General features: G+C 37.5%; 1 non-coding gene across 1 annotated transcript; it reads right to left on the reverse strand.

Annotated features, from left to right (window-relative positions):
* Positions 1 to 14,054: 14,054 nt before the first annotated feature.
* On the reverse strand, positions 14,055 to 14,162 carry LOC112787554 (small nucleolar RNA R71). The gene has a single exon (XR_003194960.1). It is a non-coding gene; the product is annotated as a small nucleolar RNA R71 (small nucleolar RNA).
* Between the last annotated feature and the right edge of the window lie 8,459 nt (positions 14,163 to 22,621).

Below are 22,621 nucleotides of genomic sequence, written 5' to 3' on the forward strand. Positions count from 1 at the left end.
CAATTTTTCGCCCGTGACTGATGGTATTTTTGTGGAAAACTGAATTTCCCAAAACACCTAAAACTAACCGGCAAGTGTACCTGGTCGCATCAAGTAGTAAAACTCACTTAGAGTGAGGTCGATCCCACAGGGATTGATGGATCAAGCAACTTTAGTGGGTGATTAGTTTAGTCAAGCTAACATTGAGTGATTTGAGTGACAATTGAAACAAAAGAAAGTAAATGACAAGAAGAATTAAAGTGCAGAAAGTAATATTGGACAGAAACTTAAAGAGCAAGAAATGTAAATTGCAAGAATCTTAAATGACAAGAAATGTAAATTGCATGAAATATAAAGGGGAGTGGATGCTGGAAATTAAAGAAAGCAATAGATCAAGCAACTGGAAATTTAAAGTGCAGGAAATATAAAAGGAATTGGGTGCTGGGAGCAATGTAAACAGAGAAGTAAAATTGCAGTGAATAAGAACTTAGAGCAATTGCAGGAAATGTAAATTGGAAGCAATACAACAGAAAGTAAAAATGCTTGAAAGATTTTAAAAACAGAAAAGCAGTGCTTAAGTTGCAGCAATTTAAAAGTGGTTGAAAATCTCAGGAGTGGAAGAGACTAGATAACAAGTCTAGATCTCAAATCCTTCCTTGATCCAACAAGAATAATTGCAAAATGAAAATGGAAGAGTAAATTGCAGAAGAAGAAAGATGAAAGCAATCAAGGAAACTCAGATTTTATGCAGAAGAGGAATAAGAGATTTCAGATAAAGTGAAACAGAATTCCTTCAATTCTTGATGCAAAATTCAAAACAGAATGGAAAACTAAAGAGAGAGAGCGCAAAATGAAAACTAAAAGTGCAAAACTCCCTATTGGAGCCAGCCTCCATACAATTCGAGCCTCTCTAATGAGATGGAATTGATGCCTTTATATAGGCTTTACAAAGTAAAAAATAAAGTTGAAATGAAAAACAAATTAAATGAAAATCCTAATTCTAGCTTGTTCTTGTGCCTTTGAGTGATGATGTGGGCTTTGCTTGCTTTGGATTTGAAGAGAGATGGGTTTGGTTGGCCTTGATTCAATTTGGTGAAGAATTGAATTTAAATGGAATTTTGGTTGAGTTTTGGCCCAAGTGCATCTCCCAGGGGACGGCTCAGTTGGAAAACCAAACTGAGCATTCCAATGCCTTGCTTGTCCAATTTTGTGCGTGCGTCCCATCCTTGGCCGTGTCCCATTGTGCGCACAAGGCTTGCTTGGTGCCTTTGGTCCGTGTCAAAATGTGGGGAAAAGGGGGGAAGTAGTGCTCAGTTGGGAAAACCAACTGAGCTCCCCTTGTGGCGCCTTGCTTTTGTCTTCAAGGTCCCAAGTTCAACTCTTGGTGGAAGAAGTTTTGTGAGCCTTTTCCTTGAATTTTCTTGAGTGGAAGCCCGATAAAGCTAAGTTGGAAAAGTGAACTGAGCACTATTTTGCTCTTGCCTTGCTTTCCTTGTGTCTCCCCCTTCGAGCCTTAGTGAAGCCACTTTGGTTTATTTTTGCTTGTTTTTGGTCCTTAAAGATGCCTTTCACTTGTGCCTCAATTTCATGCCAAATATGGACTATTATACATCGTTGGAAAGCTCTGAATGTCAGCTTTCCAATGCAACTGGAAGCACATCAATTGGACATCTGTAGCTCAAGTTATGGCCCTTTGAAGGAGGCATGGTCATGCTGTAAACGCCCAACTTTTAACTTAGCGAAAATTCTTGCCTCCAAGCTAAGTTTCTTGTACGGCAAAGCTAAGTTCACTTAGTGAACTGAGCTTTGAGTGCTGGTTGTGATTTTTCCTTGATTTGGTCATGGGCCACGCTTTTAAAAGCGTGGCCTAAGGCTCCAAAGTGTGCTCCAACTTCAAAGTGTGCCCCAAAGTTCTTTTTTTCTCCTTTTTAGCTTATTTTGTGCTTCTTTTTCTTCTTATTTCCTACCAAATTTATAAAATTAAAAGATCAAGGAAATATACCATTTAAGCATAAAAGAATGCAATATTTAAGCACTAATTATCAATTTCTTGTATGAAAAAGCATAGAAAAAGATGACATGATGACATGTCATCAGTGACTTTGCTTCAGAATTGAAGGCCCAAAACTGGCGTTCAACGCCAGCCATCTGCCCTATTCTGGCGTCCAATGCCCAAGGGAGGAGTGACCAGCGTCCAATGCCCAGGAAGGTGCCCCGAGCCAGCGGTTAATGCCCTAGAGTCCTCCTAGCATGTGGCTCACTCTTTTGCTCAGCCCAAAAACTCACTAAGTGGGCCCTACAAGTAGATTTTTGCACTAAAAGACTGTTCTACTCTTTTTATGTAATATATAGTTATTAGTTTAGTATTAAAAGGAGAAGATCACCCTTGTTTAGGATCTCTCTGGCAACATTTTGACACTTTACACATTTTACATTGTATTTTCTATTAGTATGAGTCTCTAAACCTCCTAGGTTGAGGAGAGGAGCTCTGCTGAGTTTTATAGATTAATAAAAGTATTACTGTTCTATCTTCAATCCGTGTTTGATTCTCTATTCTAAGATGTATCTTTGTTCTTCATCCTTATGAATGCGTTGAACTGGCACAAGGTTATCTCATTCTACATGGGTTCAGAGTGAGTCTTTCATCGGACAATAATGAACCACTAGCTTGATTATACATCTCTTAGACGGTTAATCCACGACTTCGTTAGAAGTATGGGGAGATTAGAGTCTTTGTGGTAGAGGCTAGAACCAAAGGCGCAACATTCTCTAATCCGAAAGATTCGACCTTGTCTGTGGCATTTTGAGTAGGATCATTAAAGGGAATGGACTGCAAGAGCTTCACGCTCAATCAGACTGGATGCGCACTAACCCTGGTGTTCAGCTCTGGAGGGGAGTCGGCGTCCTCTCAAGAAAGGCGTTGATCACATACAGCCTACCATAGAAGAAATCATTCACAGTTGGAGGAGACAGTAAAACCAAATTGATCCAAAAGAATAAAGCATCTCTGAAACCTTAACCATCTTCTTATCATTGCATTCACCATCAACTAAGTAATGTTATCTTTATTTTAATTTTATGTGTTTTAAACAATCAACCAACTTTTCTATCCGCCAGACTAAGATCTACAAGATAACCATAGCTTGCTTCAAATCACAATCCTCGTGGGATCGACCCTGACTCACTCAGGTATTACTTGGACGACCCAGTGCACTTGCTGGTTCAGTTGTGCGAAGTGTAATTCTGCGCACCACCTCTCGTCCTGATTCACCCTCTCACTATAAGTCTCTAAGCCATAGCCCGAAGGTGGTAGTCGAAGTGCAGCTCTAATCAAGATTTTCCAAGATTTTCCTCCTCACATACATCTAGTTGTTCATTTCATTTACTCCCCGAACAAGGTCCTTATAGGTGATCCACGCATTACCATAGAATTCTTGGACCTTCAGTTGGCCCACATCGGTATGTGGATTGCATTGAAATTTCCAACCTCTCCTCTCGATTTAGTGCCGAATCACTGGATATTCATCCGGCTTGAGGTCAAATTTCACTTTCAGGATCACCTTCTACTGTGATCTCGAAAAAGTGCTCCTCATAAAACTTGGAGGAGAACCTATTTGAGTCATAGTCACCGGATTGTGGTGCCTTTTCTTTCCTTTTTCTTGAGGATGACTCACCTCTCTTTGGTGCCATCGAATACAAATGGTAAAATGAGTGGCACGACAACATCAAACTTCAAAATTTTGCTAGTCCTCGAGCAAAGGAAGTAGAGAGCAAAGGGAGGGAGTAGGGTCGATTGTGGCGTGGGGAAGAATAAGGAGGAAGAAGAAGGTGAAGGAGTAATAGGGGAATGTGTGTGGATATGAGGCAAATGAATATTAAGTTTGGTGTCTCATTAGTTTTTCTTTTAATTAATTTTCTTTTTAATTCTTAAATCATATCTTGTTATCTTTCTTGATTTTTTATCTTTATCTTGTTTATCTTTTCCTTGATTCTCGACTTTCTCTTGATTTTCTATTTTATCTTGATTTTATCTAGATTTTCTTTTTAATTTTTGGTTACTAGTTTATTTATTTTCCTTAAATTTTTGAACTTATCTTTTTTATCTTTCTCTTTATTTGCAAAATTTTGTTTTAAGTTATCTTATCTTTATTTAATTTTAAATTTTAAGTTTGTTGTCTTTTAATATTTCCTTTTTCTTTTTAAATTTCAAAAATTTCAAATCTTTTCTTTTTCTTTTTAATTAATTCTTTTAAAAAATTTTCAAATCATATCTTGCTTATCTTTCTTTATTCTTGATCTTTATCTTATTTATCTTTTCCTTGATTCTAGTTATTTGATTTTTCATTTAAATTCAAATTTTAAGTTTGGTGTTTCTTTAGTTTTTTTCTCCCTTTTTGAAATTCAAAAAATTTTAAGATCCTGTATTTTTAAATTTTTTAAAATTTTAAGTAAATCTTCCATCCTTATTTTCAAATTTTTTTACTTAATTGCTTACTTTATCTCATTTTTCTTTTATTTTTGTTTTTTCTTTTACATTTTATCTTATTTTCGTTTTTCTTTATTATTCTTTTTATTTATCAAAAAAATTATTTTGTTCTTTCTTCCTTGCTTTTCTATTTACCACAAGGTGCGTTTAATTTTGTTTGGTGTTCTGTTCTGAGGAACAATAATGGAGAGAGATTACATGGGTTACTATTCACACCCAAGGAGTCACTCAAATTACTATGGATGGAGGAATTATCCAGACTTCAGTTGAGAAAGCCAAGACAAAGGAAACTTCAATGCTCCCTATTCATATCAAGAGCCATCATCTTTTGATCTTGCATGCCAAGAACTGGAGCATATAACAGATAAATTTTGCAAAAATTTCCATCCTCATCCCCTGCTTACTCATACCAAGAACTACCACCTCTCTATCTATACCAAGAACTATGCTCCTTTTACTCATATCAAGAGCCACAATCTCATTATTTATATCAAGAATCATCATCTCCTTATTTAGAACTATCAACTCTAGAGCTTACCGTGAAAGAATTAAGGGATACCGCTCAAAGTTGCATACATGATATGAGAATGAGTGTCAAAAATGTAGAGGAAGATGTGGATGTGATTATCAAGCTTTTGGCAGAGGAACAAGCAAACCCCATCACAAGGGAAGCAATCCAAATTCATTCAAAAGAATATGAGGGAATCATTCAAAGGAGTTCATACCCCAGTGAATTAGAGAACTCTCCACCCTTACACATGGAAGAAGAAAAAGATGCACAAACAAAAGAGGTTGTAAGGGAGGAAAAAATTATGGGACTGCACACTCTAATAAAGCAGAGAGCTACATAGAGGGTGAGTTCACTGAACCTCCAATTCTAGAGGTTCTTGATAAAGGGTACACTCTACCCATCACACAACACCCAAATCTTGAATTCAGGGTGTTAGAGATAATTAAGAAATGTACTGAAATGGGGATTGTGACCAAGGAACCAAATATGATCACTACATGATTTTTGTTTATTTGAGGGAGTATTTTAGTGAAGGTTTTTAAAACCTCCTGATGGAAAGAATTATGGCAATTCGGAATTTTAGCAAAACAAGAATCACTTCGTTAGTAGCATAGTCCGAACCGACAAGCAATCCTCGCAATCAAAGTTTAATATTTCTAATTCAAATCAAAGAGATAAAAGAACAAGACAAAATTTGCAATTAATAAACTAATGAAAGAACAAAAGAACTATGTATGTAATATAAACAAGTAAGACTCAAAATTGATGGAAAAGTAGTTTAAAACATAAATGAAACCTTGACTTGGGATGAGTCATGGAATCCCTTCCTTGCCATAACCACAACTATGATAATTGTGATGGATTAATTTCACCAAGTCAACTCTTGACATTGAAGGATAAGTCAAGTGAGCATAATTGTTATTAATCTACAAATCCTAGTTAACTTACCAAATTAATTGGTAAAAAGCTAGCATTAGTGGAAGCAATAACAACTAACAACCCAAGAATTATCACTAAATGTTGGACATTATGGCTCTATTAATCCATAAACTCATTTTCCCCAAGCCAAGGGGTGGAAATTACCCCATAATCAAAATTGGCATTTCATCAAACACATGGAGGGCAATATCATAAAACATGACAAAATTGAAAAAATGATAAAAGCTATGAACCATAAATGCTCAAAATCAATAAAGGCAACTCAAACAAACATATAAAAGCCATCAAACATCTAATTAAACAACTAGGGATCCAAAATTGTAAGACTATGTAAATATGGACAAAGGAGATGAAAATAAAAGCAAGTGTAGAACAAGTGATATAATAAAAGAGAGAATTGAAGAAATACTTACAATAAAATTGCTATAATCCCAAAACAAAACTTGAAGTATAAAATGCTACAAACCCTAATTAAACCTAAGAGAGGATTTTCTAATCTATACTACTCCTACTCCTACTATATGTTTTTCCTAATCTAAGATGGCTCTCTTCACTCATGCCTTCATATGAGATGTTGCCTCCTTCATATAGCTCTTGATTTCAGCCTCAAGCCTTCAGAAATGGGCCAAAAAGAGCCCCAAAATGCGAATGTACATGCATTTTTAATGAAGGCACGCACTGGTATCTGTGCGTACGCATAGGTGTGTGCGTTCGCACAGGTCGTTGAATTTGCACTTGTGCGTACGCACAGGGAGTTATGCATACGCACACATCGCTGTGTGCTTCTCCTTTGTTTTCTTCATGTTTTCTCACTTTGTACATGCTTCCTTCCACTTTTTCCTTGCCAAACTTGCCTCTATGACCTAAAATCACTCAACAAACATGTCATGGCATCGAATGGCATAAAAGTGGGATTAAAATCACTAATTTAAGCTCAAAAACACATGCTTTCACATTTAGGCACAATTTAAATAGAAAACACAAAAGCATGCTATTTAGGTGAATAAATATCAGTTTATATGATGAAATCCATGCAAATTGAGCTAAAATATTTCGGAAAATATGGACTCATCAATTCCCCCACACTTAAACAATAGCATGTGCTCATGCTAATCACATCCAAAGGAGAAGGGAAAAAGGGTAAGCAACTTATTCAATGCAACTACCTTTATGCATGCAACTATGTTATATACTATCTACATATATCTATCTATAATGTCATATTGATTTGGTGAAAACAAACAATCAAATTTCCAAGCAGGAGTATGGACATATAGGGCTAGGCAAAGAAGTAGCTCAATGCAATCAAAATCTAAAGAATTGATTCAACTCATCAAAAAGAAGCAACTTGCAAGAATGCATGATAAGAAGGGTGGAAACATAGAATTGAGTGATCGAACCCTCACTAGATGTGTATATACTCTCAACGCTCGGTGTTTAGGGTTTAATCACTCAAGTCTCCTCTAATCATGCTTTTAAGGAATTGCTTTTCATCTAATAATCAACAAGTATTTGATGTATGTATGCAAGTATCATGAGGTCTTTAGAAGGTTGTAATGGGGTTGAGGTAAGGGTAAGATGAATATATGGCTAAGTGGACTAAAAGATTGAATATTTGATTAGCTTAAGTATCCAACTCAACCTATATCAATCTAATCACAAAAATGCATTCTAGCCACCCATTACTTCTTTTCACACACATTCACGCCTTAGTTTCTATTCAAAACACATATGCATTTCTTATTCCAATTTTTTTTCTTTGGGATAACTTTTGTCCCATCTTATTACTATATTTTTTTTCATTTTATTTTTTTCTTTTGTTTTTCTTTTCTATTTCTTTTTCTTTTTCTATGACAAATGCATACGGTTAAAGCAAATTGAAACATGAATGTGCACCCATTTTTCAAATTTTTCAATAATTACCCAAAACAAAATTTTTCTCTACCAATGCTTCCTAAAATTTCCCCCACACTTAAATGACACACACATCTCAACCTAAGCTAATCAAAGATGCAATTCAAGGTAATTCATGATTTTTTGCTTAGGGTTGTGATGTGCTAATAATTAGAACAAAGGGGATTAAAAATTTCAAAAGGGGTTAACAATAGTAGATGCAAGGGTAAGGCTATATGGGTGAGTAAGCTTAATTTAAAGATGGCCTCAATCATGTTAAATGCATTCAAGACATCAAACATCTGAAATAAAGAATCAAGCAAAACCACGATCACAATCATAGAAGGTGAAAAAAATCACACTATGAACAAAATTAGTGGTTAGAATGTGTAACCACTCATTAAAGCTCAAAAACTCACAAGGCATTTTGTTCTATCTCTCTTCTATTTTCCAAAAAGATTCATTGAAGCAAGTTTAAAAATAATTTTCCAAGTCAATTCAATAGAATGCCCTTAAAAACAAAATTCTTGGAAAATCCTTGTTGTTTTTCACCAAAATTATTTCATATATGTATGTATGATGTGATGGATGCAATTTTTCAAAATTTCCTAGTTCTTTTCTAATTTTCAACAAACAAAAATTAACATGAACCATTAGGATCAAAATGAACTAGGCACATTCTATTCACATCATCAAATCACAACTTCTATCTATAAGCTATATACTAAGAAAAAGATGCAAAAATGTAACATGCAATAGCTAGAAATAAACTATGCATAAGCTAAGACATATATACTAGAAGAAAATGCAATGCAACAATCAAAAGCACTCTAAATATCTACAAGAAACATAATAAAAGAAAACAAAAAATAAAGTGCAATGTGTTCGGAAAAGAAAGTTTACAACCCAAAATGACGAATTCTCCCCTACACTTAAGTGTTGCACGGTCCTCCGTGCATGAACACGATCTGAAGAGAATGTCTCTAGGTTCCTCCACCTTTGGTTGGCGGATGCGGGGGCTTGGGTAGTGTGGAAATTGCCAAGTTCAAAGTATTTTCGGCATCTCCATCCTCAGTGTCCTTCTCCTCTCCCGGCTTCTTGCCTTTATGTCTCATCCTCAAAAAGAAGGACTAAAGTATAATAGAAATCATAGGGCAAGTAGCATAAAAAGGTAAAGGAGGGAGCAAATACATTGTATGCTTGGAGGAAAAAGAAAACAAACAAATATTTAATTGAGGGAGTTGGCATAGTGGTGTGGTATGATAAAAAGATGAGCCATGTGTGGATTCCAATTATGCACGTGGTTAGAATACACACAATGGCCGGTTAAAATGGCATCCACACAATCAAAAGGTATAATGAGTTCCTCAATTAAATAGCCTAAGATGCAACTAAGAGATGAGCATCAATTAAACACAGGCAAGCTTAGGCAATTGCAACAAGAGTGAATTGAATTTAGGAAATATTGGATATTGAAGGTGTGCAAGTGAAAGCGCAAAATTAATAAAATAACACAACAAGCAATAACCAATTCAATGATGAAAGGAAAATTTCTTATTCATCCTTAGGAATAATCAAATAATCACATAGTTAAGGTGTTTATTACAAAAAGGTGACAAACTTGATAGAATCACATTAAGCCAACCCAAACAAATGCAAAGCATTAACAAGGAACAAATACCTTGTTATGTGATTATACTGACTGAAAATCCATAGTGAACAAGCAATTCAATTCAATTCACTAAATTCCATGTGCACTCATAAAAGTTTCACCTAATATGCAACGAAATGTAAATGTGCAGATCCAATTAGGTGATAGTAATTTAAGCCAAGCTATAAGTACATTGATGAATTTCAGTCAACAAACAACCTAATCAACATCAAACAAACACTTGCAACTTATTCAATTAAAAAACAACTAGACCAAAACTATTATAATTACTAGAATGAAAATGAAATGCAATCAAAATTAACAAGAATAAGTAGAAAATAGGGCAAAAGTAAAAGAAGAGAGGGGTGGAGGGGGTAGAAGGTGCGTTAGGGCTTCATTCATAGTGCAATAAAAATTTTGCCCAAAACAGCACCTGTGCGCACGCACACAAGATGGAATAGGGGGGTGTGCGCTCGCACAAGGTGTGCGAGTGCTCCGAACAAAATGGGAATATAGAAGTGTGCGCACGCACAAGCGTGTGTGTGCGCACAGAAGACTCTTTTTTATTTTAAGGGAAGGATCATGTGTGCGTGCGCACACAGGTCCGTGCGCACGCACAAAAGCAAAAAGAAAAGGGGTTCATGCGCACATGTTGTGCCAACGCTCCCAATAGAGTGAGTGTATGGACGTGTGCGTGCGCACAGCTCTGTGCGCTCGCACAAATAGTGCGAATAGGGGGTGCATACGTGCGCACAGCTGTGTGCGTATGCACAAGGCGTGAAACACAGGGGAATGGGCACGCACAAGACGTGCTGGTGCTGCGAACAGGGAGCAATACAAAGAGTCTGCGGACGCACAGACTTGTGCGCTAGCACAGGTCGCGAAACTCATAGTTGTGTGTGCACGCACAGCAGTGTGCGTACGCGTAGATGCCGTGTTTCAAAATTTTTTTCTTTCAAAAACTAAAGTACCAAGCCTTAGTACAATCAAAACTTCACCAAATCATGATCCATACAAAAATCAACCTATCTAAACTCAAAATTGAACTAATCCTAGGCTAACTAAGACAAGAAAACATGCAATAAACTAAGACTATAAACAAAGAGAAAGGGTAGGAAAGATGTTACCATGGTGGGGTGTCTCCCACTTAGCACTTTGGTTTATAGTCCTTAAGTTGGACTTGTTGAGGAGATTCTTGTTAGGGTGGCTTGTGTTTCCACTCCTCTTTGAACCTCCATCCATGCTTGGTCTTTGACTCTCCTCCGGGATCCCATATTTTAGGCATCCACTCACCTTCTTGTTGATCTTTATGCTTCAAGCAGGATGGATAAGCTCCTAATTGACTCTTGTAACAACCCAACATTTTCCAAAAATCACCCAATTGTGCGTCACACCATTCTTGAACTCCAATTCTTGAATTGTTCTTCTTGAAGGGCCTTGGATTCACTTGGCAACCAACACTCCTTTCTCCACCATGTATCAACTTGATGAGCGGATAATTTATACGCTTTTTGGCATTATTTTTAAGTATTTTTTAGCATAATTTGATTAGTTTTTAGTATATTTTTATTAGTTTTTAAATAAAAATCACATTTCTGGACTTTACTATGAGTTTGTGTATTTTTCTGTGATTTCAGGTAATTTCTGGCTGAAATTGAGGGACTTGAGCAAAAATCTGATTCAGAGGTTGAAGAAGGACTGTAGATGCTGTTGGATTCTAACCTCCCTGCACTCGAAGTGGATTTTCTGGAGCTACAAAAGCTCAATTGGCACGCTCTCAATTGCGTTGGAAAGTACACATCCAGGGCTTTCTAGCAATATATAATAGTCTATACTTTGCCCGAGTTTTGATGATGCAAACTGGCGTTCAAACACCACCTTCCTGCCCTATTTTGAAGTTAAACGCCAGAAATAGGTTGTAAATCAGAGTTAAACGCCAGAAACAGGCTACAACTTGGCGTTTAACTCCAAAAAGAGTCTCTACACATGAAAGCTCAATGCTCAGCCCAAGCACACACCAAGTGGGCCCAGAAGTGGATTTCTACATCAATTACTCATCTTATGTAACCCTAGCGACTAGTTTAGTATAAAAACTACTTTTAGTGATTTATTTCACATCTTTTGTTCATCTTTAGATCATTTTGTACATGTTTAGGGGGCTGGCCATTCGGCCATGCCTGGACCTTCATCACTTATGTATTTTCAACGGTAGAGTTTCTACACCTCATAGATTAAGGGGTGGAGCTCTGCTGTTCCTCATGAATTAATACAAAGTACTATCATTTTTCTATTCAATTCAAGCTTATTCCTATTCTAAGATATTCGCTTGCACTTCAACATGATGAATGTGATAATCCGTGACACTCATCACTATTCTCAACCTATGAACGCATGCCTGACAACCACTTCCGTTCTACCTTAGATCGAGCGTGTATCTCTTAGCCTCCATTCCGAAAGATCGGAGTCTTCGTGGTATAAGCTAGAATTATTGGTGGCCATTCCTGATATTCGAAAAGTCTAAACCTTGTCTGTGGTATTCCGAGTAGGATTTGGGAAGGGATGACTGTGACGAGCTTCAAACTCGTGAGTGTTTGGCGTAGTGACAGACGCAAAATGATCAATGGATCCTATTCCAACATGATCGAGAACTGACAGATGATTAGCCGTGCGGTGACAGCGCATTTGGACCATTTTCACTGAGAGGACAGGAAGTATCCATTGACAACGGTGATGCCCAACATACAGCTTGCCATGGAAGGGAGTATGAATGATTGAATGAAAGCAGTAGGAAAGCAGAGATTCAGAATGAGCAAAGCATCTCTATACGCTTATCTGAAATTCTCACCAATGAATTACATAAGTATCTCTATCTTATATTATATTTTATTTAAATTTTAATTATCAAATCTCCATAACCATTTGAATCCGCCTGACTGAGATTTACAAGATGACCATAGCTTGCTTCAAGCCGACAATCTCCGTGGGATCGACCCTTACTCACGTAAGGTTTATTACTTGGACGACCTAGTGCACTTGCTGGTTAGTTGTGTGAAGTTGTGAAAAAGAATTGATATTATGAACGTGCGTACCAAGTTTTTGGCGCCGTTGCTGGGGAATGAACAATCACGATTTCGTGTACCAAGTTTTTGGCGCCGTTGCCGGGGATTGTTTGAGTTTGCACAACTGATGGTTCATCTTGTTGCTCAGATTAGGTAATTTTATTTTAATTTTAAGCTTTTTGTTTTTATTATTTTTATCTTTCTTTCATATTTTTGAAAATTTTAAAATTTGATTCTCAAAATCTTTTTCTTATTTTTATTTCATAATTTTTGAAATTAATGCTAACATTTGATATGATTGATTCTAAAATCTCAAGTTGTTACTTGCTTATTAAGAAAGGTTCAATCTTTAAATTCTAAAATCATATCTTTCAGTTTCTTGTTAGGCAAGTAATCAACTTTAATTTCAAAAATCAAATCTTTTTAAATTTCTTTTTCAAATCTTTTTAAAGATAAATTTCAATCATATCTTTTTCAAAATTTATTTTTCAAAATCTTTTCTAACTTCTTATCTTTTCCAAATTGATTTTCAAATCTTTTTCAATTAACTACCTAACTTTTTGTTTGATTTTAAAAGTTTTCTATTTCAATCATATCTTTTTCAAAACTACCTAACTAATTTTCTCTCTCTAAATTTCGAAACTCCTCCCCACTTTTTCAAAATTCTTTTTAATTAACTAATTATTTTAAATTCTGATTTAATTTTATTTTATTTATCTTTTTAATTTTCGAATTACAACCAATATTTAAAATAAAAACAAAAATATTTTTATTTTATTTTATTTAATTTTCGAATTCTTTCCCCTCTCATCTCTTTCTATTTATTTATTTATCTACTAACACTCCTCTTCCACTCAAAATTCGAACCCCCTCTTCTTCTCTGTGTTCGAATTTTTCCCTTCTCCTTCTTCTATTCTTCTCTTCTTCTACTCACATAAAGGAATCTCTATACTGTGACATAGAGGATTCCATATTTTCTGTTCTCTTCTTTTTTATATGAGCTGGAACAAGGATAGGAACATTCTTGTTGAAGCTGATCCTGAACCTGAAAGGACTCTTAAGAGAAAACTAAGAGAAGCTAAAGCACAACCCTCTGGAGAGGACCTGACAGAAATTTTCGAAAATGAAAGAGACATGGCCGAACCCAATAACAATGCCAATAATGCAAGGAAGATGCTTGGTGACTTCATTACACCCTCTTCTGACTTCTGTGGAAGAAGCATCTCAATTCCTGCAATTGGAGCAAACAACTTTGAGCTTAAACCTCAATTAGTTTCTCTAATGCAGCAAAATTGCAAGTTTCATGGACTTCCAATGAAAGATCCTCATCAGTTTTTAGCCAAATTCTTGTAAATCTGTGAAACTGTTAAGACCAATAGAGTTGATCCAGAGGTCTACAGGCTTATGCTTTTCCCTTTTGCTGTAAGAGACAGAGCTAGAACATGGTTGGATTCACAACCTAAGGATAGCCTGAACTCTTGGGATAAGCTGGTCAGCGCTTTTCTGGCCAAATTCTTTCCACCTCAAAAGATGAGCAAGCTTAGAGTAGAAATCCAAACCTTCAGACAGAAGGAAGGAGAATCCCTCTATGAAGCTTGGGAAAGATATAAGCAACTGATCAAAAGATGTCCTACTGACATGCTTCAAAAATGGAGCAGCATATGTATATTCTATGATGGTCTGTCTAAGTTGTCAAAAATGTCATTGGACCATTCTGCAGGAGGATCTCTTCATCTGAAAACCCCTGCAGAACCTTAGGAACTCATTGAAATGGTTTCAAATAACCAGTTCATGTACACCTCTGAGAGGAATCCTGTGAACAATGGGACGCCTCAGAAGAAGAGAGTTCTTGAAATTGAAACTCTGAATGCCATATTGGCTCAGAATAAAATATTGACTCAGCAAGTCAATATGATTCTCAGAGTTTGAATGGATTACAAGCTGCATCTAACAGTACTAAAGAAGCATCCTCTGAAGAAGAAGCTTATGATCCTGAGAATCCTGCAATGGCAGAGGTGAATTACATGGGAGAACCCTATGGAACCCCTATAATCCTTCATGGAGAAATCACCCAAATCTCTCTTGGAAGGACCAATCGCCGAAGCCTCAACAAGGCTTCAATAATAATGGTGGAAGAAATAGGTTTAGCAATAGCAAGCCTTTTCCATCATCTTCTCAGCAACAGACAGAGAATTCTGAACAGAGCCATTCTGGCCTGGCAACCATAGTCTCTGATCTATCTAAGACCACACTAAGTTTCATGAATGAAACAAAGTCCTCCATTAGAAATTTGGAGGCACAAGTGGGTCAGCTGAGTAAGAAAATTACTGAAACTCCTCCGAGTACTCTCCCAAGCAATACAGAAGAAAATCCCAAGAGAGAGTGAAAGGCCATAACCATGACCAACATGGCCGAACCTGGAGAGAGTGAGGAGGACATGAGTCCCAGTGAGAAAAGTCTCATGGGATGTCCTTGATGCACATAAACTAGTTATGCTACGATTTAGGAAATTGCACGATCGGCAAAATTCCTTCCGGCAAGTGCACCGGTTATCGTCAAGTAAAAACTCACAATAGAGTGAGGTCGAATCCCACAAGGATTGGTTGAATGAGCAATTCAGATTAGAAGTGTGTTCTAGTTGAGCGTAATCAAGATTTAGATGAGAATTGCGGAATGTAAAATTGGCGGGAAAAGTAAATGACAAGAAATTGAAATGGCGGAATCTTAAATTGCATGAATTAAAGAGCAGAAGCTAATTTGCTGAAATTAAAAGGGAATGAGGGTCATTGCATGAATGTACTTGCAGAATGTAAAGAGAAAGTGGAAATCAGAAATGGGGAATTCATTGGGTTATAGGAGATATTGAGATCTCCGAATCAAAACATGTTTATCTCTTCCTCAACCAATGCGTTCATTGAATTTTGCTTGGCAATCTTATATGATTGGATCCCAATCCCTTGGCTCACCAATTCTCTCTAAAAACAAACAAATTCCCAATCCCTTGGTTTAAATGTTCATAAGAAGAGATGATGCTCGATCACTGATTATACCACACAGTTTCATGAACCACAATTTGGTAGGATTACATGTCACAATATCCATCCAAACCCCAATCCAATTCACTGTGAGAAAGCTTCTCTAGCATGAATCCTCCATTCCTTTCCCAAGGTTCCGAAGGATTCCAATTATGGGTAGTTTCTTTCCCAAGACAACTACCCAATGGAATTAGATCGAGAAGCTTTCTAACAAAATTCAAGAGAAAAGATTGAAGAAGAAGATAAACTATTATTGATTCATTGAATTACAATAGAGCTCCCTAACCCAATGAAAGGGGGTTTAGTGAGTCATAGCTCTGAATTCAATTACAAAGATATGAAAACTAGCTAAAAGTGAAGGTAAAAGTCCTCCCTAACTTAAATTCTATCCTATTTATACACTTTCTATATTGAGCTTCTGTTGTGTTTCTTGGGCTTTGAGGCCTCTCCCTGCTTTCCTTTTGCCTTGGGTTTATGATCCATAATCTTGATGAGGCTGTTGATCCAAATTCTGTAACATTCATTGAGCCAACTTAGTGATAATCAAATAATGACACATGACTCAATAAATTGAGATTTCAAACTCATCAATCCTTCAGGCCCAATCCCATAAACCATGATATTCAATTGGGTTTCATACCAGAGTAAGTTTAAGTTAATGTTTGTGCTCAAAGACTAACTTAAACCGCAATATTTTTGGCCCAGAAACCTTTTCCAAGAGTGGCGTTTAAGTTGCAGTTTAAGCTTAAACTGCAGCTTAAACGCCAGACACTTCCAGTGAGGCCTTTTTGTAGAAGCACGTTTAAGCTTCAGTTTAAGGTTAAACTGAAGCTTAAACGTGGAAATGGAAGAAGGCAGCCCTGGAGAGTCATGTAGTCGAACACGTTTAAGCTTCAGTTTAAGGTTAAACTGAAGCTTAAACGTGGAGATAGGAAGAAGGCAGCCCTGGAGAGTCATGTAGTCGAACACGTTTAAGCTTCAGTTTAAGGTTAAACTGAAGCTTAAACGTGGAGATAGGAAGGGCAGCCCTGGAGGTCGAACACGTTTAACCTCCAGTTTAAGGTTAAACTGGAGGTTAAACGTGGAAATAGAAGGAGGCATCTTGGAGGTCGAACACGTTTAACCTCCAGTTTAAGGTTAAACTGGAGGTTAAACGTGGAAGCTTAGAAGGGTAGCCCTGGAGGTGTCGAACACGTTTAAGCTCCAGTTTAAGGTTAAACTGGAGCTTAAACGTGGAAATGGAGAAAGCAACCCTGGAGGAGAAAACTTGGTCGAACACGTTTAAGCTCTAGTTTAAGGTCAAACTGGAGCTTAAACGTGGAAATGGCTCCCTGGTGCACTTCCCATTTCTGGCGTTTAACCTCCAGTTTAAGGTCAAACTGGAGGTTAAACGTGGACATGCTTCTTTGGTGAGACTTCCATTCTAGCGTTTAACCTCCAGTTTAAGGTTAAACTGGACGTTAAACTTCAATTCCAGCATTTCTTAGCCTTCATGATTCTGGCGTTTAAGCTCCAGTTTAGGCTTAAACTGGAACTTAAACTCCACATGTGATATTCAAGCTTCCTTTATTGATTTTGTTGCTTCCTTGCTTAGCCTCTTCTTCCCTGAAATCATCCAAACAAATGCATCAAAGTCTTGCAAAATTTCATGAGAAATCTTCCATTCATAGCATTCAAGTAATATAACTAAAACTCATGGAATTTGCATCAAAATCATATTGTTTGGATGGTTCATTGCTTTGTTATTCTTTTAACCATTCTTGGTTACTTTAAGCTCAAGAAAATGCATAAAACCACTAAAATTAACAGAAAAATACTAGTGAAACTAGCCTAAGATGCCTTGGCATCACAACACCAAACTTAATACTTGCTTGTCCCTAAGCAAGTCCTGAGTTATTTAAGAAGAAAGTATGAAACAGAAAGCAATTACATTGGCTATATTAGCAAGCATTTGAAGTTCCTCAGAAGGGTTTTATGCAGAAAGTTGCAGCATCACTTTTTCATTCTTATCAGGTAAGATTATCACTTTTTCATTGCATCCATCAAACACTGCTATGGCCTCTTGTTATTCTTATGTCCTTGGCACTTTTCTCTTCTTTGTTTTTCTTTTCTTTTTCTTAGAGCTTCTTTTGCTCCTTGTTTGCTTAGTGTCATGTGTTGCACAAGCCTTTGGCATTTTCTTTTTCTTATCAGTGCACTACACATATCCACTTTAGGCATTTTAGTTCACATTTCTTCTTGAGACATTGGTGCCCAGCACCTCTTTGTGTGACTAAATGTTTTGTATTTAGGTTGCTCTTGATAATGGACTTTTGGTTGATAATCCCGGGTTAGTTAACCCAAGTTACCAAGTGTTGAAACACTCCTCAGAACCTATTCATCCAAGCATATCCTTAATACATAAACACCACAGGCATTTGTCTCAGAAGTTCAAACCATTGGTACCTAGCTTATTTTCTCAATTTTTTTGCTTTTTGGTTGCCCTTTTTCAGTGGCTTTTTCTTCTTCTTTTTCTTTCTTTTTCATGGCCAAAGACATTTATTCATCAAGATCCATAGACAGTTTTCAATTTCTACACACAAAATGATAATTCTACACTCTAATTCCAGTGATCTGACTAAACAATCAAGCATGCATACCACCACTTAATTCTACTTGATTTGTCACTAATTTAGCCAAGTTACTTTTGTTCAAACTTTTCTTTTATTTTTGGAAACAGAACAAGCATGGCAAGCACTTGTTTAAGAAGGTGAAGTTATATCCAAACATCTAGGCATTCACTTTATTCAAAGCAATAAACAGACACTCATACTAAAAAAAAAAACTCCACATAACACTTAAATGACTTATGATGAAAGAAAGCTCATAAAGACAATCCACCAATGATCATTTGATTATTAAGGAACGAGACCACCTCTTATTTATTGCTTGGTTCTTCTTAATTCTTGGGATCCTGCTTCTTCTTGCTTCCTGCCTCTTTTTGACCACTTGTGCTTCCTTTGTCTTTTCTTATGAGCTTTTTCCAGAATCCAGCCTTTTTCATCGTTTCTTCCACTCCTTTTTCAAGGATCATTGCCTTGTTTATTTCTCCTTCTTTCCTCCCTTTGAAATACTCATCAAAAGCTGGGAATGCTGGGTCCATCTTGTGTAGATGTTCCCCTATGTAGTTAAGCTTGATTTGCGAACTGATGTTGTAATCAGCTTGGACTGAGTATCTTGCATTCTGTAAAGTGGTGGCTTCCTTGATTGCCAAGACATTGGCATCTTGGTGTTGGCATATGTGGCTGAAGGATTCCTGTAAGTGTAAATTCTGTTCCCTTTGCAGATCGAAGAATCTTGATTCAAAGTTCCTTTGCATATCCATCATTTTTAGGTGAAAGTCCTCTTGTCTCTCCTGAGACCTCATGTATTGTTGAGACATTCCTTCCATGATTTCCTGCATTCTGCTCATATCCATGGGGTCTCTGGAAATTCGTTGTCTTCTTTCTGGAATTGCTTGCTCTTCTTGCTCTTCTTCTCTGTCTTCTCCTTCCTGTCCTTCTTGTTCTGCTTCTTGCTCGGCTTCCACTTGTTGCCCTTCTTCATTTCTTCTTCTTGTATGTCTTGGAGGAGTTGGGCCAAGAGTCATTCTGTACGCAGTTATGGCCAATCCAGGATATAGCCAATTAGGTCTTTCATCCTCAAGTGGTACTTGGGCATCGATGCATAGTCTAATGATGGTGCTAGGGAAGTGGAGCCAGGATTCAGGGTCACTTTTCTCACTAAACTCTTGTATCTGTTCAGCAATGAGTTTATGAACTTTGATCTCCCCTCCCACCATAATGCAATGTAGCAAGATGGCTCTTTTAGGGACTATTTCTGAAGAGTTTGCAGTGGGTAGGATGGATCTCCTAACTATTGCATACCACCCTTTAGCTTCAGGTGTTAGGTCTCCCCTTCTCAAGACTCTTGGAGCCCCTCTTGTTTTTCTCACCCATTCGGCTCTGATGGCACAAAGATCTTCAGCAATAGTCGTGTAGTCAGGTTCTCCTATCATCCTTTCCTCATAACTCGCTTGGCTGAAATGTATGTTTTTCAGGCCAAGAGTTTTCATGATTGCCTTGGGGCTGAAGTCAACTTCCACCCCTCTCACATAGCTTTTGTATGTGGGTTTCTTGGTTGAGTCTTCCCTCACTGCATTTGCATAGAACTCCTTCACCAAGTTGATGTTGATTTTTGTGATTGGCTTAGTCAGGAGCTCCCACTTCCTCTTTTTGATCTTCTCCCAAACACCTGGGAACTCATCCTTTTCAAGGTCAAAGGGAACTTCAGCTAGTACCCTTTTAGGTCTCATCCATTCGGCTTGAATCTCATGGAAAACTGATTTGTATCTCCTTGCATCGAATTCCCTGTTTTCCTCCATTGGCTGCTTGTCTTTTCTTCTTTTGTGGCTAGATGAAGCTGCCATTGGTTCTTTAGTTTTGGTAAGTGACAAGCTAAAGTTGACAAGGTGAAGCAAGAAGTGTTGTTGGAAGTGTGGGGAGGTTGTTTTCGGCAAGAGATAGTTTATGCTATGATGAAGGAAATGTGCATGAAGGAGATTTGGTGGTGTTGAACTTGTTCCCCAAGTGGTTCTTTATAGTGCCCGTAAGTGCAAAATGGACGGCTAGGGTGATTTGTGAAGGGTGGCTTGATGGTAAATATATGAATTAGGGAGAAGGACGAATTGCTTTTCATTTTCTTGGAAGTATTCTGGGTGCATTAGGTTGTACATGTAGCTATCGTTTCTTGCAGAACTTCCTTTTCCCATGTGTTAGTTTCAAAGACTTGTGAATTTTCTTTTTGACCAAGCACCGTACCTCCCTTTGTCTTTTTCCTCCATTTTTGTCTTTTCTTTTGTACCTGCACAAACAAACAAGTTTGCTATCATTTTTCGGTCCATGTGAATTATGAATAGTACTTGCACATGTAAATCAATGATTGTCTTTATGAGCTTATAGCCGTGACTTCTACATGTATGCACACTTATTATTTGGACACCAAACTTAGTGTTTGGTCAAGTCTCCTGATGACATGAAATCCATATTGGTTGTCCTTAATGAATGTGCTTAATTCTAATAAATCATAGTCACCTTGGCTCTTTGATTCTAAACAAATTTACTACCCTAAGTAATTGAAACCAAAGCATTAAAACATGCGAATGGTATACTTGTCATGAATTTCGAAATCCAGAGGAACTTCGTGCTTTTCATGAACCGTGTTCAAAGAGGAACACCAAACTTAATCTTTGGTTGTGCACTAAAAATTGAATGCATTTTGAATAAATTTGGGGTGCCTTCAGGCACACCAAACTTAGAGGCAAATTGCATTTCACATGCAATGTTTAGTGCACTCTTTCAGCAGTTGTCCTGAGGATTCAAGTTCATGCATAAGAAACCATGCTTTATTAGATGCACAACAAAACAAAAAAAGTAAGGATATTAAAACATGGGTTGCCTCCCATGAAGCGCTTCTTTAACGTCACTAGCTTGACGGTTGTCCCTTGTTAGGGTGGATTGTAGTGCTTGACGTCTTCTCCTCTCACTATGAAAACGTCCCCACTTGATTCATTCATGACCTCTAAATGTTCCATAGAAAGAACTTTCCTGATTGTGAACACTTGAGGGAGCTGGGAAGGAATGGTTTTGAGGCCAGGTGGGATTGGCAGATAATGACTTGATATCACATTATCTCCCGGAGAAAAACCTTCAGTGGGAATTTTCTTGTTTCTCCACCCTCTTGGCAATCTCCCTATCACTCTTCCCTTTCTCTTGAGGATTTCTTCATTGACCCTTATGTCAGGAGGATCCTTCTGATCTGTTTCCACTGATTCTTGTGGCTTTAACTCTTGCAACTCTTGTTTGCCTTCCAAGGACTGTTTTAGAGTTTCAGCTGCTGGATTACTTTCCTCCAAACACAGATGGCTACTATCATCCTTAGGCTTTTCAGGTTCTGGTTCAGGCTCAGATGCAGGTTTGAAAACTTTGAAAATGAGCTGTTCATCATGTATTCTCAGAATTAGCTCTCCTTGTTCTACATCTATGAGCGCTCTAGTAGTGGCTAGAAATGGTCTGCCCAGAATGATAGGGTGTAAGTAGCTTTCCTCCATGTCCACAATGACAAAGTCTGTGGGGAAGTAATAATCCCCCACTTTCACCAGCACATTTTCAACTACCCCTTCAGCTTGCTTCTGAGTTTTGTCAGCCAGTTGTATGATTACATCAGTGGATCTCACCTCATTCAGTTGTAGCCTCTTCATAAGAGTTAGAGGCATCACATTTATGCTAGCTCCTAGATCACAGAATCCTTTGTCAATTTTTGTTTCCCCTATGATGCAAGGGATATGAAAACTTCCTGGGTCCGTTTTCTTAGAGAGTGTGTCCTTCTTGATGAGAGCACTGCATTCTTTGTTCATTGTTACCGTTTGTCCTCCCTTCAAAACTCTTTTCTTGCTTAACAATTCCTTTAAATACTTGATGTGTGTAGGCATTTGATGGAGAATCTCAAGAAAGGGAATATTGACATGGAGAGAGTTAAATGTCTCTAAAAACCTTGAATAGGTTTTCCCTTTTTCACCTCCTCCTAACCTCTGAGGAAATGGTGCTTTTGGTTGGTATATTTCCAGCATGCCTTTTTGCAGTTCCTTGGCTTGCTTAGTTCCACTTTCCTGCTTAACTTCTTCCACACCTTCCTTCAAGATTTCTGGCTCCTGCTCTGAGGGCCTGATTCCTTCTTCTTCTGAAACTTCCTTCAATATGGTGATGGCCTTGCATCATAAACTGAACCAACAATTAGGATAAGCACGAAAATTAAAGCTTCTATAAATACGGATATCCCCAATATATCAAAACCTATTGCCCAGGGATAAAGAAAAACCGTTTCAACATCAAAAACAACAAAAACTAGAGCAAACATATAATAACGGATTCGAAATTGTAATCCCATCTCACTCTCTTTTGTTCCCCTTTAGGATTCTTTTCTGTGTCACTAGGGAACACTGCAGTTGATTTGACGGCCTGTTGAGATAGCTCTCCTACTTGAGACTCCATC

This window comes from Arachis hypogaea, chromosome 20 (genome assembly GCF_003086295.3).
Source record: "Arachis hypogaea cultivar Tifrunner chromosome 20, arahy.Tifrunner.gnm2.J5K5, whole genome shotgun sequence".
NCBI classification, from domain to species: domain Eukaryota; kingdom Viridiplantae; phylum Streptophyta; class Magnoliopsida; order Fabales; family Fabaceae; genus Arachis; species Arachis hypogaea.